The following is a 13,582-nucleotide window of genomic DNA, read 5'->3' as shown; positions in this document are numbered from 1 at the left end:
TTATGGTTGTAATTCAAAAACTAATCACTGAAAATACTTGAAATTTTCACCAAATGTTAATGTCAGTAGTATCTGTATATAGTTAAATTTTCAAAAAATTTTGACTTTTTTTGAGTTATTTATAGACCACTGAAATTTTCGATTTTTTTTGAGAGAATTTTTTTTAAAGTGTCGATAAAAAATTTTTGATGACCAAAAAGTTTTGAAAATTTAATACAAGGTTCCTTATGAGTTGTTTTTATTGTAGCTAAAAAAAATTAAAAATCGTTAGTCACAATTTTTTTTTATAAGAGTTTATAGTTCAAATTTTTACGAAATCTGTCGAAAACGCGAAAATTTGCAAGTAATTTTGAAGTTGAAAAATCATTTAATTTTTTTCTTTTATAATTAAGTTTTGAAAATTTGGTACAAGGTTCTCTATACATTTTTCTTCAAATATCTGTAAAAAAAACTCTACCGGATTCAGACAAAAAATTTTTATGAGTGTTTGAAATTTAAATTTTTACAAAACCGCGTTAAATAACGGTTTAGCCTCAAACGATTTTTGATATTTGTTATTATTCAAAAAGTATAAGTCGTAGATACTTGAAAATTTTACCAGTTATTAAGATTCGCGTTTTCTTTACGTGATTTAATTTTCAAAATATTTTGACTTTTTTTGAGCTATTTACAGACAACTGAAATTTTCAATTTTTCTGAAAATTGTTTTTTTATGTGTCGATAAAATCTTTTTGGCCCTATTAAAATACTTGAAAATTTAATGCAAAGTTCCTCATAAGTTATTCTTATAGTGATTAAAAAATTATAAAAATACATAGGCACATTTTTTTTTATTAGCATTTGAAGTTCAAATTTTGACGAAAATTTGTCAAAACTATGAATACTTGCAAATTATTTTGTAGGTATATTTCATAAAAATTTTTGTATAAGTAGCTAAGAGTTGAAAATTTAATACAAGGTTTTTCATAAGTTTAGCTAACAATTATTATAAAAGAACTTAAATTTTGTTGTATTCAGGCCATTAAAACATAAACCACCTTTTTCACCAACCACTAGAAATTATATCCTAGGCTGACAAATAATCTTCGTTCAGAATCGTTTTTTGTATACAATGATAACTATCATTGGATTCAAATTTAACACTCCTATAATATATAATAATGATCCATACGGCACCTAATGTACAGCAGAGCGGTACTCACTTGCCCGCTTTTTAACAATTAAAAACTATGTAAAAAAGTATTTTCAAAAAAATGAATACTTTTGGAAATAATGAATGTTGTTTGATAAAAAAATCACCCTGTATATATATACATGTGATTTGTGTGATAAATAATATTGCTATAAGAGAAATCTTGATGAACATACAAAAGTGGAACATTCTGAAAAAAAAAGAAATGATTGTACTCTTAGTTAATTGTACTATTTGTTCTTTTACTGCACCGTGCACATCAGTAATGTCTGATCACTATTCATCAATACATAATAAAGTAATGCAAAGTAATAAATTTAATTTTAACAGTTTATATGATTTTAAAATATGGAACATGATATTGAGCAGAAGACAAATACGTCTTATGTAAAAAATTGTGGTTTAACTAAAAAATTTAATGAAAATAACATTTATATTTACTATAAGTGTCATAGAAACGGTTATTATAATTCAAAAAGTACTGGTATACGACATATAAAAACCCAAGGCTCTAATAAGGTGAATGGATACTGCCCCACTAGTATGAATGTTATTATGTCAGAATTTACAAAACAATGTACAGTAACATTTATAGATACACATGTGGGTCACCTAAATGATTTAGGAAAATTACCACTTGATAAAGTAACTAGGAATTATATAGCAAGTAAAATTTCTGAGCACATCCTTGATGACATTCGTGACAATATTTCCAACAACGAGTTAGAAAGAACACACCTATTAACAAAAAAAGATCTTTATAACATTGAAGCATCATACAATTTAAACAAGGAATCAGTTTTACACAAAAACGATGCATTGAGTGTTGAATCTCGGGTTCAAACTGTGAGAAGTGATGATAAATTTTCCTTAGTATACTACAAGCCACAAGACAATATAGATCCACTATTTCCAAATCTAAAAAAAGAAGATTTTGTCTTAATAATTATAAACAATTTTTAAAAATCAATGTTAGAAAATTTTGGTAATGATGTGATTTGCATTGATGATACCCATGGCATGAATTCATATCACTTCAACCTTACTACCATATTAGTTCTTGACGACATGAGAGAAGGTTTTCCTTGTGTTTTCATGATAAGTAATAGGGTTGATGAAGCTGTATTAATAATTTTATTTTCCCAAATTAGAGCTCTTACGTGACCAATTGAGCCAAAAGTATTAATGTCTGATATGGCCGAATGTTTTTTTAATGCATGGTTGGTTGAAATGAAACAACCAACATTTAGATTTTATTGTACATGGCACGTAGATCGAGCATGGAAGAAAAATTTGACTAAAGTTAAATCTAAGGAAAAACAAGCCGAAGTTTACAAAATTATAAGAACATTATTGCATGAACAAGACACTAAAGCATTTGAAAACATTTTCGAAAGTGCTATAAGTCAAATGTCAGCTGATGAACAAACCAATGAATTGTCTAACTATTTTGTGAGCCATGAGACGCTTCACTACCCGTGTAGCCTCAATGGTGACAACTTACATTTTAAGAAAGGTCGCCAACCACGAACCGAGGCCCTATTGAGCCGGAGTATCGTGGATTTCTATATATATGAATAATGAATATGAGAGAGGATAGGAGGAAATAATTCAAATCATTTTGTGGAGATATATAAATTTAATTTGGTGCCGAGAAAGCCAACCGGCATAAAACTCGGACTTAAAAAAAAACAATGTGTGAATAATATTAGTGACAGACACTATTAATATAATAATAGCATGAATATAGTTTCCTTTTTATAATTACTAAAAAACCTCATGAGGGGGCCCCGACGCTCGTAGACGTCGAGGGTACACATTACAACCATAATTTATTATATACAATTTTATAAGATAGAGAAAAATGTTGTACTCACATACCGGCCGGATTTAAAAATACATATAATATTAGAAAAAAAAAACACCATGCCATTCATCGTGGTGCCCACTCGGCATATCCGCCGGGGAAACGACCATGGATGTTCTACTCCATAATGAGGGTGCAGACACCTACGGCAAAAAATAGAGTAAAATACTTGCTGACCATCTAGTCAGCGCTAAGGAACGGGAGTGGCTTTCTTTGTTCATCATTTATCGGCAGTTGCCAGCAGCGGTTATCGTCACGCGTAGGGCTTCGGTTATGATAACGGCGTGAAACGAAATAACGGTAGGCGCGCGGCGTGTCACGCTGGGGGTGCTTTTATTTATTAAAAATGTTTAATGTGCATCCTACGTTACAGCCACTATGGAAATTGCGTTCAATCATGGGCATACTGCCATCGAATTCATGTTGGAGTTAATACGAACATGCATATAGAACGAATGCATCGGACATTGAATCATATTTACTTACAGGGAAAAAAGGTGAAGCGACTTGATAAGTCTTTGTATGCTTTAATGAAGTTTCGTTCAAAGAGATCGTTTAATTCATAGAGGAAAAATCACACCAAAAATAAAAGAATTGCGTAAAAGGCACAAATACAGCCTAGAAATGTCACATGAAATGGTTATGAAAGCGACAGAAAATAGTTGGGACATTGTGGCCGAAAAATATAGTGAAATGTATAGAGTGAACAGACTTAAAACTTTCTGTGATTGTCAAATACAATGCCAGAATTGTCTTTCTTGCATTCATTGTTATTCATACTCTTATATAGATAGTGTAATTCAGTGGAATATGTGCAAACATATTCATTTAGTTTGCCGATTTCAATATAACCATGAAAATAATGGAACGTTAACAAATTGTTTAGCTGTGGACAATCACATGTATAACGTGCCTAACAGTAATACAGAAGATGAGCATGACAATGAAACTTCCAATATTGTATGTCAATTAAATAATTCAACCATTACAAGCCAACATTCATTACAATTGGAAAAAAGGAAAGTATAAGAGTCATTCAATAAAATGTTGAATGAAATATCAACCATTGAAGTACTAAATGTCTTGAAAAAATCTTTTTTACCTATAATACCAACATTAACAAAAATAAGAAACAAGTCAAATACAACAAACTTAAAAAAAAAACTTCTCAGACATTGCCAACAAATAAAAAAATCATACCGCAACGCGCGCCGTTTATACTCAACCAAGAAAACAAGAAAAGTATTAGAAAAGGTATTAGAAACACCAAGCAGAATAGAACAAAATCACATCAGTGCATCATTAATACTCAAAAATAATACTGCTTAATGATTCTTACCAATTTATTTTATATATTTTTTGTTTATTAACGACATACCTATTAATTATTATTTTATTTATACATGATTATTTATTATGATCTGACAAATATCTAGTTGATTTTTATATAATATTTGTTATTTATACCTTATACACTGAGTCAAACTTACAAAACCATAACCATATGATATCAAATCATATTACACTTATACCCTAGAACAATATAAAAATGCTTATACTTGTGCTGTTTCTCCTTTCTTCATCTCTATTCGAGATCGTTCTATAGATAGATTAATTGTGATCTATCAAAATCACATCAAAATCAAAATAAAAGAACTACATAAAAGGCACATCTTCTCCACATCGTGGGAATGTGGAAATGTGGATTTTGGAATTAATATAATAATTAATAATTATTATAATTATAATTATAAGTCTGTTATCAAATTGTGTTTTTTTCTAATGATAGTGATAACTTATATTAAAATCTGTGATAGCTGATAATAATGATAATAAAATCCGCCATTTTGATTCCATTCGGTTCTCTGTCCCTAGACGCCACAGTTTTAATGTAGAAAACAGTATAGGATCTTTATTGTGGTTTGAAAAAAAAATAACGAACCACGCATACAATACATTGATGGTCATCGATCACAGAAAGTGTCAAATTTAAACATTTTTAACTCAATAAAAGTAATGTGTAATATAGCTCAAGGTTCATTCAACAACCGTGTATCAAGTCATTCAATTTATGAGTTTTCCCTGAGTGAGAACATATATATATCTTGAGATGGGATTAAAATTCAATATATTAAGTCCAAAAAAAAGACCACACCCGGTCCGGACGGACTTCCGGCCCGGCTATCGCGTCGTCTCAACTGTAACTCAATTGCTGCCTTGTTCAATATGTTTATCGCCTAAAGTTCTTTGCCTGAAATCCTGGTGAAGTTCCGTACTATCTTCGTGGCCAAGAAGAGCGACCCCGGATGCCCGGGGAACTACCGACCAATTTCAATTGCGTCGGTGGAGATCCAGCATTACCATTGTATACTGGCTCGCCGCCTGGAGGAAATGTCCTTGGTCGACTCACGGCATCGCGCGTTCCGACGAGCGGATGGCGTGGCGGAGAATCTTTTCCTTCTCAACTCCGTTCTGAAGGACTCCTGCTCGACGTATAGGGGCCTTTGTCTTGCGTCTCTCGATTTATCGAAGGCGTTCGATTCCGTGTCCCACGAGTCAATTACTTCTGCTATGCATCGCGCTGGCTTGGAGCCTCGCTTCATCGAGTACATACGCAGAACGTACCAAGTTTCCAAGACATTTCTTCAGACGTCGGATCAATGTACACGGGGCTAATAGGCCGCGAAGTGGCGTTAGACAGGGGGACCCCCTGTCCCGCTTTTATTTAACCTGGTTGTGGACAATGGTTTACGAGCTATACCAGGTGCCGTTGGTTACTCTCAAGGTCAGACCATAGTGAATGCAATTGCTTTTGCGGACGACGTAATATTGGTGTCAGAGACGCCGAATGGCTTACGATTAGCGTGCGAAGCGTTCATGAAACGGTTGAAGAGTGGCGGTTTAAGGGCAAATCCGTCGAAGTGTGCGACCTTCACCATGATTCAATCCGGGCGTGATAGCAAGATTAAAGTTGTCAGGGAGGTTTACTTTCTTGGGGGTGTCCCTTTCCCGGCGATTGACGTTTTGTCGCTTTGGAGATATCTTGTGGTAGGATTCGCAGGGAGTAGAATCGACAGCTTTGACACCACTGCGTATGTAACAGTTTTGAATCGGGTTTCTTCGGAGCCGATGAAAACACAAATGCGACTGTCCATCGCACGGGACTACCTGATACCGAAGTTCGTTCACGGGCTGATGTTTTTAGTAGTCTCTGGTCGAAAGTTACGTGTTCTCTCTCATGAGACGCGCCGCGCTGTCAGACGTTGGTTGGACGTCCCCGCTTCGTGCCCGAACTCCAACATCCACTCGCCAACATTGGCGGGTGGCCTGAGTGTTCCAGACTTTGAACATTTCGTACCCCATAACCGCATCAAAAGATTTATAAGACTTGAGAACTCGACCGTCCCAGCCGTGCGCGGGGCGTACCGGCTTTACGGCCTGTCCGCCAACCCACGCGCGCGTAAGACGATCGAGGGTCGCCGTCTCATGCCTGGTCGTGTCCAGTCCCTTTACGCCTCTGTTGATGGTTCGGAATTGAAACTATGTTCCGAAGAGTCGGCGTCCGTGGCGTGGTTTCGTCGTCCGAACGGTATCTCATCGCTGGACTTCAAAGATTACGCCTGGATTAGGATTAACGCTTTGCCGTCTCGCAAACGGGTAAACCTTGGGCGTGCTGGTCCGGTTAGATGCCTATAGGCACTCTTGGCCAATCGCAAGAGGCGATTAACAGGAGACGGGCATAGGTACCCAATGGGCAGGGAGGACCCTTGAGCAATCTAAAATCCTCCCAAAAGGCCCATCATTAGCCGATCTTTCGGACTAGAATAGTGGGAGAGAAAAATCTCGAGTTGTTCCATCTTACATCAACTTTAAACCTAGTTAGTACCACGGGAGAGGGGAGCCCCATAGGATAACAGAGCAGTGAATACTCTCTGTAGAAGATGCCCCTCTAGGTTGAGGAGCCTAACTCGGCTGAAACGTAGTGGCTGTGGCATGAGTAATCGCTAGATAGTTAAAAACCACCGACCCAGTGGGAAATAGCCACCGAAATGGCTATTTCAAAACGAGTACGGTCAAAGACCGGCGCTCGTGTTCCATGAAGACGTGCGCTGGGAGTGAAACCCCAGCGTAAATAAGTGCATCCTTTGAACACCCTAAGGCTAAGGTAAGGTATGCACCTGCGGTGAAAACCAAAACAAAACCCGGACTAACTCATGTCCCTATCTACTCTAGTTCGGTTTTAACCGTCGCAGGGAACAGACGTGTGTCGGTGTGGGGTACTTCAAAGGGATTACAAGTTCGTCAAAAGCATGGGCAATTCTTGCTAGTTTTTTTGTAAATTTGGTCTCGACGGAAGCGGGGTCAACCCCGACGCACTCTATCAAAGTTTCGGAGAAATCCGAGAAGTGGTTCTAAAGTAATTGAATTTTTCAAATTTACGTACTATAACGACGTGTTGTAAAGTTCAAGTGCTTTCTGGAGTTTTTATTTTATATCTCTGGTGTTAAATCAAGTACGTCTTCGATTCAAAGGCCAACAGAAAGAGGACACATAAACCAATGGACCAATTAACCAATTTACAAGGTACGGCACTTTGCGTGGAGCCTTTCACGGCAGGAGCAAGGAGCGGTGCAAGTTGGTAAGTCAAGAAATTTAGCTAGCTTTCTGATTAATTTTAGGTCAATACCTAATTTCGCAACGGGCTGAGCTAGAATTTTGATTCTAACTTGCTTGGGCTTATATATATAGCAGTAAGAGGTCAGAATATTTTCGTGTAGCTGAAACTAAAACTTTTAAGCTTTAACGGAAAATCTAAATAAGCGGCACATCAAAGAGTAGACGACCAGACGCCGGAACCATTACGTACAAACTTGAACTTTTGAATGGTTGGTGCTAGGAGTCTGGTTCAACTTCTAACGGATAGGTCTTTTCAAGACTTAAAGGGGGGGGGGGGGTTGTTTCAAGTCTCTAAGTTAAGATTCATAGCTTTTAGATAGATATAAAGTTTGGCAGCAATATCAAAGGGAATATACGACCACACGGTCTGCATACTAGCCACGTGTCACGTATTTCAGCGAAGGGTAAACTCAACTTTCGAACCAGTGTACTTAGGACTTAGGTTCAAAAGGCATTGGATTCAAGGTAGCATAACAAGGTAGTACAAATTTTAACCGAAGTTACAAGACAATTACAAGACCTTTTAGAGCCTTTAACCAACCTTTAACCACCGAAATGGCTATTTCAAAACGGGTACGGTCAAAGGCTGGCGCTCGTGTTCCACGAAGACGTGCGCTGGGAGTTAAACCCCAGCGTAAACAAGTGTATCCCTTGAATAGCCCAAAGCTAAGGTAAGGTATGCCCTGCGGCAAAAGCCAAAATAAAACCCGAACTAACTTGTGTCCCTATCTACTGTATAGTAGTCACCGTGGAATTGCGGGATTATACTTGCATTCTTGGTGGCCGTGGGAGGGAGCTGTCTGATGAACTTCTCCGTTTGATTATGGTGATGAAAACGGAGAAACTTTCAATGATGAGAGTAAGGGAAGAGGTCTTCAAGAAAACCAGAACTGGCTTCATGAACGTAATAAACGAGCTCATCTATGCGCAAATGATGATCCAGGGAAGGTTAATTGAGGCTGGACACCAGCACTCTCATCAGACGGTCTCAGAGAGAACCCCTGTAATGACCGGAGCTGCACGGTGGGGAGAGCCCCGGTTCTCGGAAACAACCTTGGGAAACTTCACGACGGCCATCGTTGAGATTCAAGACGAGAAAGAGGCATAGAAGGCCGTAAAAGTGAGCGAGGAGCCAGAGAAGAAGAAGAAGAAAAAGAAAGGTGAAAAGAAGAAAACGAGAGAGGTTCCGGTTTCAACTGATTGCGGAAAGATGGTTGCCAAGGCCTCAATTTCGAAAGAGGGTATGATTGCGGCAGAACTCCCTTTGGTGGTCGATAAGGCTGTTTTAAAACAGTCTATGAAGCCTAAAAAGAGAGTGAACCCGGTATCAAAGGAAAAAGGGCAAAAACGGGCGGAAATCCCGGTAAGACCCCTCCTTAAGCAGCCGAAACCGAAGGCATCTGAATGGACGACGGCAAAGAGGAGAAAAAGTAAGAGTAAAAAGAGGGTCGTTCCGAACGAAGAAGAATACTTCTTGAGGCGACCCAAAAGGCCCGAGAGAATAGTCAGGGGGGATACGTTCTGAACGAGGCCCCGAAAGGAGAGGAAGGATCGGAAAAGCTGAAAGTCACTCTAGAAGCGACCGAGTTTAGATGATCAAGAATCTCTGGGAGGTGCTCTCGAAGAAAAAGTGTGCTCCGAGGTTTAAGAGATTGAAGAAGGTGGGTAGAGACAGGTTGTACGTAGAACCTGAGAATGAAGAGACGAGGAAACTTTTCCAAAAAGCTTCGCTTGACATTCGTCGGGCGGGCGAGAGAAATCCTCATATAATAGTGTATGGGGTCGGGATTGAAGTGAAGGATGACGAAGTCGCTTTGCTGTTGGAGGAGCAGAACGAAAGTTTTGTGACGCTTGCGGTGGAGTTGTTTAAGAATCTGGAACTCGTCTTGCACAAAAGTAGGGTAACAAGAAAGGGACGAGATGTAGAGTTCGTGGTTACCCCTGAGGTCGCTGGCCAGATCGTGGGTCAGACACTGTGTGTCGGGCTATCGTGGTGTCGTGTGGGTCCCTTTGTGAAGTTCGAAGACGGCCATCGGTGTCATCGCTATGGACACACTGGAGCAATCTGCAAGGCGCAACGGTGGTCTGCGGGCGGTGCGCTGGCTCGCATCATGATGCGCACTGTGTTGCACGTCCAGCCAAAATACGATGCACGAGTTGTGCCGCTAGTGGTTGGGCATGTGACCATGTCTCGGAGGACACCGCGAAGTGTCGAACGTGGGAGGTGAATTTCCGGAGGGAGGCCCGGAAATTTAAATGGTCGGCGTGAGAATAGGCCAGGTGAATTTGGCATCAGATAACCTGCTGTCCGATATTAGAGAGCGAGGTCTGGATGTTGTGTTAATCCAGGAACCTTTCGTGACGGGAAGTGCGAGTTTGCCAGCCTTGGTAGATTTCTCCTTCGTTTCATAACGAGTAACTCACCGGGTGAGAAACCAGTGGCCGCGGTTATGGTGGTGAACCCTTCATTGGGTGCAACATTAATAACGCAATTTAGCGGGACTCATCTGGTGATAGTGGAGATTCGCTGTGGGGATAAGAGTCTCTATGTGGGAAGCACGTTCTTTCAATATTCAAATATCGGTGATTCGGGATCTGGGAGGTGCGGACTGGCTCATTGGAGGGGATTTCAACGCAAGATCTACACTTTGGAATGACACACATACAGACAGTAGAGGTGAGAAGGTCGAAGATATAATTATGTCGGATGAAATGATCTGCTATAACGACGACTCGATACCAACCTTCCAAACTAGTATGGGATCGGCGATACTTGACCTGACGCTTGCATCAGTGAAAGTCGCTGCTACCATCAGTGGATGGAAGGTACACGAGAACGACATTACCAGTGATCACAGACTAATTACATTCGGATGCGATGATATAGAAAAAGGAAAAAAAAGAAGTTCAATGTCCGGAAAGCCGACTGGAATGTTTTTCGACAAAGGCTTGCGGAAAAGCTTTTTGATGGCCAATCCACATGGCTAGAGAAGGATATACATTCCAGAGCGTATTACCTAACCAGGGCACTTAACGATTATTGAAGGAAGTCGATGCCGATGATAAAACCGCGTGAAGTCGGGGCTCCTTTGTGGTTCACGGAGACCCTCGATACTCAGCGGCGTATAGTCAAGCGGATAAGACGAAAAATTGGCAAGTCTCATGCCTTGAAAAACGAAGAAAGGACAGCCGCTTTGAAAGAAATTTACCGGAGAGAAAGAATTAAGTACACAACAGGAAGGAGAAAATAGCAGACAAGGACCTGGTGAAAGTTTACTGCCGAGGAGGGTAACGAGAAGCCATGGGGGTCCGACTATAGACGGTGTAAGGAAGGAGCGAACACGGACTCACGCAGTGTTCTAGAAACCCTCCGCAAGGGGGGAGGTGAAAGCACGGTGGGCCTAGCGGACGCTCTGGAATTACTGCTGAAAACGCTAATACCTCCAGACTCGATTGAAGGTTAAACCGAAGAACACAAAAGAATCCGAGAGAAATCTGGAGTAGATTTCGGCGAATCCGAAGAGACGGAATGGAGCGAAGAGTCGGAAAGCAACCATCTAGAGGAGGTAAGGAAGGCAATATGGCGAATGGGAAGGGATAAAGCTCCGGGGGAAGATGGTATAACAGCCAAAATTCTCCTTGTAGCATATCCGGAGATGGCGGAGATAGTGACCGCTCTTTCCAATGAGTGTTGGAAAAAAGCGGTGGTGAGTAGTATACATTTGTATGTTCTGCGCACTTTTCACTACGGATATTTTTAAAATTTAAGGCAGAGTTTCCTCCTTAAACCAATTATTTTTTCCCCTGTAGCACATAAATTTTAAGCAGTGTATACGCACTTCATAATTATTTTATTACTCAAATTTTTTTTAGTCGTGTTTTAAAAATAAAAATAATACGTTTTGATTCAAAATAAAAGAAATATATGTACTGTCTCATTATTATAAATTAATTCTAAATTGATTATACTAGTTTTCTTACTTCCCTAGTAAAAGGTACATATTCTACAATGCGATCATGAATTAATGAACAATAAGCAATTACACCTGAAAGAGATTCTGGTGCTTCAATTTCTAATTGAACATCTACTGATGAAGCTGTAGCTGGATCATTCTGTTTTGACATATCGATAACAATAACTGGAGCATGCATTAGAAATGTAGATGGGCTTAATATCGGGTTCCAAATATTTTTTTATAGTATGATTCTTGAAATGATGTATACATATCATATAATAAGGTAAAATTATTTTTAGCAAAATCTAAATTTAAATTATTATACGGATATTGAGTTAAAAAAAAAACTTTTACATTTGTTAGATTACAATGATCAACTACACTACAATCTTTTTCTATCGAATTTTTGCGACCCTTTTGTAACCCAATTATAATAAATCGCGGTTTTTCTAATTTCGATGCAGTTTTCAAATTCCATACAACTTTTTTTAGCGGTTCCTAGTTCAGGATATTCAAAAGTTTCAAAAGATCTGAAAGGAATAAACAAACTTTTTTCTTTTTCTACAAGCTTCAATAATTTCAACCTTTCTCCATCGTCAACAGTGATGTGCGGAACCTTGCATACTATTTTGTTTAAAGTAACTTTGGCTGTAGTAGTATTTATACCACTTTTCATACTTAATGCATTTAAATCGCTATGACTTCGAGTTAATATTAATTCCAATCTAGAATTAACTAATATTTTTCTATAGTCTTCAAAAAAACCTAGCCAATATTTCAATGGAATGCAAGCACTAAATTCACCTTTATCATTTTGCTGATTGTGTTGCGTTTTTAAAATTCCAGCCAGAATTTTCATAGCAATTATAATTGTCTGGTGTATCGGATAAGTATCCTTTCAACGAGCTAGTGATTCCAAGAACACGCATGCTATCAACTTCTATACCATTGATTTCCAGCCGTATTTGTTCGAAGAGATAAGAGCAACCGTTATTAGATAGTTTAACTTTGTCAGGTTCCGAAAACATTCCTTCCAAAAAAATAATTACATGCGAGTTGAATGTAAATTTTTTAACATCCATGCAATATTCCAGCAATTATATTTGGCCACCTAAAATTATGGATTTAATATTGAACTTACAATCATGCATTTATATTTTGTTCTAATATTAAATAGATATTGAAAATAATCTTGAATGAATATTGCTTGAATAATGTTTAATATTCATAAATTATTCCAATAACATTGCTTCACCAACATTTTTATAATATTTAAAATTAATAATTGACCAAATATTGGATTGATATTTTTAATTTTGTATTCAATATGCATTCAATATTCATAGCTGAACTTCATAACTGATGAATTAATAAAAAGCATCAATCATTACAATTTTCTTATAGTTTTGTTAAGATAATATAGTATGATAGTATATACTATATTATATTATAGTATAAATAATAAAAAATATGTATACGTACATAATAACTATATCAAATCCAGGAAAAACATTTCCTTATCAGATTTATCAAAATGTACTAAACGTGGCTATTTCTACAATGAATTAAAATATAATAATAGTATACTTAATAAATAATAAACAAAATGATAGTTTTATTATCATAAAATGTATTGTTTCGTAAAAATTAATAGATCAAAAAAAATAAACGACATGATAGTATATAATCCTTTTATCATTTATTAAAAAATAAATATTAAATAAAATAATACTTAATTTTTGTGTATACTATTTGTAATATATCAAAGAAATAAATAATATGATACCTTTATCATACAATAAAAAATAAATATAAAATAAAATAATACTTAATTTTTGTATACCATATAAATATAATATAACAATATATATCAAATTATATTACTTTTGA

General features: G+C 37.4%; 1 long non-coding RNA gene across 1 annotated transcript; it reads right to left on the bottom strand.

Moving 5' to 3' along the window:
• Nucleotides 1-1,866: 1,866 nt before the first annotated feature.
• On the bottom strand, nucleotides 1,867-4,656 carry LOC126555407 (uncharacterized). The gene is made up of 3 exons (XR_007606839.1): nucleotides 4,619-4,656; nucleotides 1,998-2,110; nucleotides 1,867-1,930 (listed from the first exon to the last, which is right to left on the bottom strand). It is a non-coding gene; the product is annotated as an uncharacterized LOC126555407 (long non-coding RNA).
• Nucleotides 4,657-13,582: the final 8,926 nt, after the last annotated feature.

The sequence above is a fragment of the Aphis gossypii genome, unplaced genomic scaffold (genome assembly GCF_020184175.1).
Source record: "Aphis gossypii isolate Hap1 unplaced genomic scaffold, ASM2018417v2 Contig00838, whole genome shotgun sequence".
NCBI lineage: Eukaryota > Metazoa > Arthropoda > Insecta > Hemiptera > Aphididae > Aphis > Aphis gossypii.
The sequence above is the reverse complement of the archived record's forward strand: the minus strand, read 5'-3'. Positions and strand labels throughout refer to the sequence as shown.